General features: G+C 40.7%; 1 long non-coding RNA gene across 2 annotated transcripts in view; it reads right to left on the reverse strand.

The window, feature by feature from the left end:
- LOC115273356 overlaps positions 1-5,907 on the reverse strand; it is a 76,178-nt gene that overhangs the window by 33,113 nt on the left and 37,158 nt on the right. The window contains exon 1 of one of the 2 annotated variants that reach the window (XR_003900786.1): positions 5,810-5,892. The exons of the other annotated variant lie outside the window; for it this stretch is intronic. This is a non-coding gene — a long non-coding RNA (uncharacterized LOC115273356). Of the gene's footprint in view, positions 1-5,809; positions 5,893-5,907 lie in introns of those variants that run through there. 2 annotated transcript variants of the gene reach the window in all.

A 5,907-nucleotide genomic window follows, 5' to 3' on the forward strand; every position in this document is an offset into this window, starting at 1 on the left:
CTTCTGCAAGTAGGTAACAGATCTAGGACCAAATCTTAACCACCTTTAGAGTTCTAAATCTAATCCTGATTCTGTGTAACTTGATCATCATCATCCTTGCTGATCTTGCTTCTCTGATTCTGCTTTGCCTCTGGAACCATGCTGCTGTTACAGTGACCACTACTGAGGATCCTGCCCCACTGTGGTCCCTCTCTGTTCATTTGTTGCACCTTCTGCTTCCTTTTGGAACTGCCACTTCATGCTAGAGATCTGGTGGCTGTCTGTGTTGACCGACAGCAGTTTGCCTTTGTCAGTGCTCTGTTAATTCTTTTGATTACACAAATGAAGAGCAGCTCTCCCAGGCTAATCCCGTTAATACCTTGTTTTGCCTGTGAACATTTACAAAAGGTTCACTAACATCTCTTTCTAACAAAAGAGGAGGAAGTGAAAGTTTCTGGTTTGGGACCTTAGCTGGGTGTTTCCTTTACTAACTCAGCTGCATGTGGCTTCAAAGAATTGCAGTGTTTCAGAATGAGCAACCACTAGATGGCAGCAGTGTTTCATTTCCCAGCTCATTACCATCTCTCTGCCTCCACCGCCCTTCTAATCTCAACTAGAGCTAAGAGGTAGTGAATGACTTTCAGAAAAAGTGAATGACTTGCTTTTAAATCAACTTATCCATATGAAGTTCAAGGTGAACACTAAGTTTCATGTACATTCTCTTGAAAATTCGCTGTGATGTCACTAACTCCATCTGGAGAGTTCTCACAGGAGTTATATTACTCAAGCAGTTTTACAGCCTTTGGTTTGCAAGGGCATGAGAAAAGTAAATAAACCTCAGCATGTTTTGGGCATGGCCAATGCTGATTGTTTTCCCCTCTGGTTGTTAACACCCAACAGGCCAAAGGTCTACTGGGTTAAGAGTTCATGGACTCCTAGGCTATCATTTTCTTAATGGGATTGTAGACACATCACTCATTTCCCAGTGAGCTCCCAAAAGGTTTTCTTGGGGAAGATGGAATTTCAGTAATTTCTTGAGAAGCAGGTGTAGGGACCTCCAGTCCTGCAATTATATCCCCACAGGGATCCAACCTGCCAAATGGAATTCCAAATGGAAGGTACAAAGACGAAGAGCAGGTAGAGCAAAGGACAGGAGTGCTGACAAAACCATCATTACAGTATGGGGGATCAAGAGAATGCTGTCTATAGTTGACAGAATAAAAAGATGTTTAATATATCACTTAAATCTACCTAGTAAATTTAACATACAGGAACAATCTATATCAAATTGTAACTTTATTTAAAATTAATCTCTGGGGTGCCTGGGTGGCTCAGCTGGTTAAGCGTCCAGCTTCAGCTCAGGTCATGATTTACAGTTCGTGGGTTCGGGCCCCACATTGGGGTCTGTTCTGACAGCTCAGTGTCTGAAGCCTGCCTTGGATTCTGTGTCTCCCTCTCTCTGTGCCCCTTCCCAATTTGTATTCTGTCTCTCAAAAATAAATAAATGTTAAAAAATTTTTAAATAACCTATATATTTGGGGTGCCTTAGTCAGTTAAACATCTGACTCTTGATTTTGACTCAGGTCATGATATCATGTTTGTAAAATCAAGCCGCAAGTAGGGCTCTGCTCTGATAGTGCGAAGCCTGGAATTCTCACTCCCTCTCTCCCTGCCCTGCCCCTACTTGTGTGCTCTCTTTCTCTCAAAATAAATAAATATTTTCTAAATAAAATAAAATAGTAATCTCTACACTCACATGGGGTTTGAACTCATGACCCCAAGATCAAGCATCACATGCTCTTCTGACTGAGCCAGACAAGAGCCTCATATATTGGGTTGTAACATTTTTTTTTTAAAGTTTATTTATTTAATTTTGAGAGGAGGTGCCTGGGTAGTTCAGTTGGTTAAGCATCCAACCTCAGCTCAGGTAATGATCTTGTGGCCCCGTGAGTTTGAGTCCCACCTGGGGCTTTGGGCTGACAGCTCAGAGCATGGAGCCTGCTTGGGATTCTGTGTCTCCCTCTTTCTCTGTCTCTCCCCCTCTCACACTCTATCTCTCTCCCTCATAAATTTGGAGAGACAGAGTGAATGGGGAAGAGGCAGAGAAAGAGAGAGGGAGAGAGAGAATCCTAAGCAGTGCAGAACCACACGCAGGGCTGGAAGTCAAACTGTGAGATCATGACCTGAGCCAAGAGTCGAGCCATGCAAGCACCCATGGGTTGTAACTTTAATGGGAAGAGAATGAAAGGCAAAATAGGGTGGTGGGGATATTAAAAGGCTACCTCAAGTACTGTAACAGAGTCTGTAGATACTGCCCAAAATTGAAAACACAAGAAATGGCACTATAAGCAGGTTATTTAGAGACATGGAGGAAGTCACCATTCAAACTAAAGGAAGAAGCAATTAGTAGTTCTTGCTTCTGTAAAAGAGCAAAGGAAGGACTGCGCTGGGGAGTGGCTGTACTATTTGACTTTCTGTGACTTTGTTTCAGCCTTAAAAATAGACATGAATAGACAGCTATTAGGGTGACACATATATCAGGGTTCATGGGAACAACTAATGCTGAATTCTTAATCTGTGTCACTATATCTGAATGGGAATTACCAAATTTAATCATTTGCTTATTAACATAGAGGTCACTTCAGTTTAACATAACACTACTGCCAGTTAGAAAGAAATTAGAGGTTTCTATTCCCACTTGTATATGCCACTTATCCTAAACTGGCATCTTGGAGCAAGGATCCACTTTAGTCAGTACTTTTACAGTAGAAACGAGGGTTTTTCTGATAAAAGCTAAAATATCATTATTCTTTGCAATAAATCAGAACTTAAAAGAGCAAAGGTATCCATGTTTACTTCCTTTACAGCATTTCAGCAGTTCTTGAGCATGCATCCCCCAAGAGTAGGGCACTTTAGACCAGCAAATTGACAGGGTCTGACCCTCAACCTTCCTGTTCTTTACCTTCAAACACACATCCAATCCATCAGAAATGACAGGTCAGCCTTCAAAATACACCACAATCTGACAATTTTTATCACAACCACGAATATCCTAATTTAAGCCATTATTATTTTTCACTTGGGCCACTGTCATAGTCCGGTAACTGCTCCCATCCTTGCCCATGCAGCAGTTACAGTGATTCTTTTTGAATGTGTGATAATTTGTAAAACATTGGCCTATATGATGTACCTGCCCCACCTAATCTTCTCTGTCCCTTTCACCCACTCCTCCCCAGGCACACTGGCCTCCTGGATCTTTCTAGACTCTTTAGAACATCTTCTTGGCCTCTGTCTGAAATACTCTTCTCCCAGATATCTAAATGGCTTGCTCTCTCATTTCCTTCAGGCTCTACTTTGTTATCTTATCAAAGAAGCTTTTCCTAACCGCTTGATATAAAGTAAGCATTCCCCTCTAACTCTCCAGCACTCTCCAGTCCCCAAACTGGCTTATTAATTTTTCTCCATTATACTTATCATCTCAGGACTGTTACATGTTTCCTGTATTGTCTGATTTTCCATTAGAATATAAGCTCTAGAAGAATTTTTCTCTGCTGTAGCCCTAGTGCCTAAAAGAATGTCGGACACATAACAGCCGCTAAATAAATTCTGTCACTTAAATGACACCTAACGTGATACCACGGGCAAATGATATGTCTTAGAGCAATGCTTCCTCAAGTGTGCAATCTGTGTATAAGAAATGATTTAAGATAGTATAAGGTATGCATTAAGTAACATTGAATCAATATAGAAAGAATCTATTCTCCATGTTTTAAGCCCTCCCATGTCAAGAAACCCTCATTTAGTGCTAGCTTATCTCTGATACTTGATAATTTATCCTTTTAAAGAAGAGAGAATGGCCTTATATTTAGAGTCTATTCAGAGACTTTTTCAGGAAAAACAATATCTGTCCAGAATTTTAATAACCTTGTTTTAATTGTACTATTTTTAGAGGCAGTGTCTACTTCAATTAGGAGACTGGTAACAGGTTAATCTCATTTAACTCTTGCAATAATGCTTAAGAGAGAAGTATCATTTGGCATTAGAGGAAACTGCAGATTAGTTTCCCATGAGAGACCAAAGTTTCCTTTGAGATAAAATTCACATTAACATAAAATTCACTATTTTAAATAGTTTAAACTATACGATCAAGTTTCTTAGTATATTCACAATGCTGTACAACCATCATTACTATCCAATTCCAGAATATTCTCATCAGCCCACCCCCGCAAAAAAACTTCATACCCTTTAGCTATCACCCCAAATATCCTCACTCTTTCTAGCCCTAAACAACCACTCATCTTTGTATCTCTATATATTTGCTTAGTCTGGACATTTCATACTGAGGGAATCATGTATGTAGTCTTTTGGGCCTTTCTTTTTTTCACTCTTATCATAATGTCAAGGTTTATCCATTTTGTAGCATTAATCAATACAGTACTTCATTCCTTTTTATGACTGAATAATATTCAACTGTATGGATATTTAAACATTTATTTACCTATTCATCAGCTGATGGACAAATATTTGTCTTGCTTCCACTTTGGGGATACTACAAACAATGCTTTTGGGGCACCTGGGTGGCTCAGTCGTTTAAGCGTCTGGCTTCAGCTCAGGTCATGATCTCATGGTTCGTAGGTTTGAGCCCCACATCGGGCTCTGTGCTGGCAGCTAGCTCAGAGCCTGGAGCCTGCTTCGGATTCTGTGTTTCCCTCTCTCTCTGACCCTCCCCTGCTCAAGCTGTCTCTGTCTTTCAAAAAATAAATAAAAAACATTTAAAAAATGCTTTAAGCACATAACTTACAAGTTTTTATTTGACCATCTGTTTTTCAGTTTTCTTGGGTATGTACACCCAGAAGTAGAATTCCTGAGTCATGTGGTAATTCTGCTTAACTTTTTAAAAAAAAATTTACTTATTTTTTGAGAGAGAGAGATTGAGAGCACAGGAGGGGCAGAGAGTGAGGGAGAAAGAGAATCCCAAGCAGGCTCTGCACTATCAGCCCAGAACCTGACACAGGGCTTCAACCCCAAAACCTGTGACTTGAGCTGAAACCAAGGCTCAGATGCTCAACCAACTGGGCTACCCAGGCACCCCAATTCTGTTTAACTTTTTGAGGAAAGGCCAAACTATTTTACAAAGTGGCTCTATCATATTGCATTCCCCCCACCAATATTTAAGCGTTCCATTACTCTACATACTTACTGGAACTTGGAACTGTCCATTTAAAAAAAAAATTAGCCACTAAAATAGGTATTTTATTTTGGTTTTAACTGGCATTTCCCTCATGATGTTGAGCATCTTTTCATGTGACTTTTGGCCATATGTGTATTTTATTTGGAGAAACAGGCAAGCCTTTGCCCATTTTTAAATTGGGTTGTTTTTGTTGAGTTGCACACGTTTCCTTCCAAAATAAGTTAAAAAAATATATATATCTAAAGAAAATACTAAGTAAACAAGAGTGCAATTGGACTAAAGTTAAGTTAAAGCAATATATAATGCAGGGACTAGTTTGAACAACACTGGCTCAGATCCGATGAGGAAGAATTCTGGAGTCACAGCATCACGTTCAAAACCCTGCTGTGCTGATACTTTGTGCAAGATATGTAACCTCTTTGAGACTCGGTTTTTCCGATTTTAAAACTGGGATTTTCCGTGCCACCTAAAAAACTGTTGGAACAAATGAAATGACGCGGTAAAGCGCTATTCAGTGCTCGGCATAGCTAAGCACGCCAAGAATGTTAGCTACTAACGACGACAGGCCACGAAGTCTGCGGCTCTCCCAAGTTCTGTTTGCAGAAGATCCTGCCCCAAATGCGACGGCTACTAACCCACCTGCAGCGCCACCGCCCACAGGCCTTTACGCGCATGCCCCTCTCTCCCCACGACTTCTCGCCAGGGCGCGTCCCTTGCTTGCACCTCTGAGACCTCGC

The sequence above is a fragment of the Suricata suricatta genome, chromosome 12 (assembly GCF_006229205.1).
Source record: "Suricata suricatta isolate VVHF042 chromosome 12, meerkat_22Aug2017_6uvM2_HiC, whole genome shotgun sequence".
Classification (NCBI taxonomy): Eukaryota; Metazoa; Chordata; class Mammalia; order Carnivora; family Herpestidae; genus Suricata; species Suricata suricatta.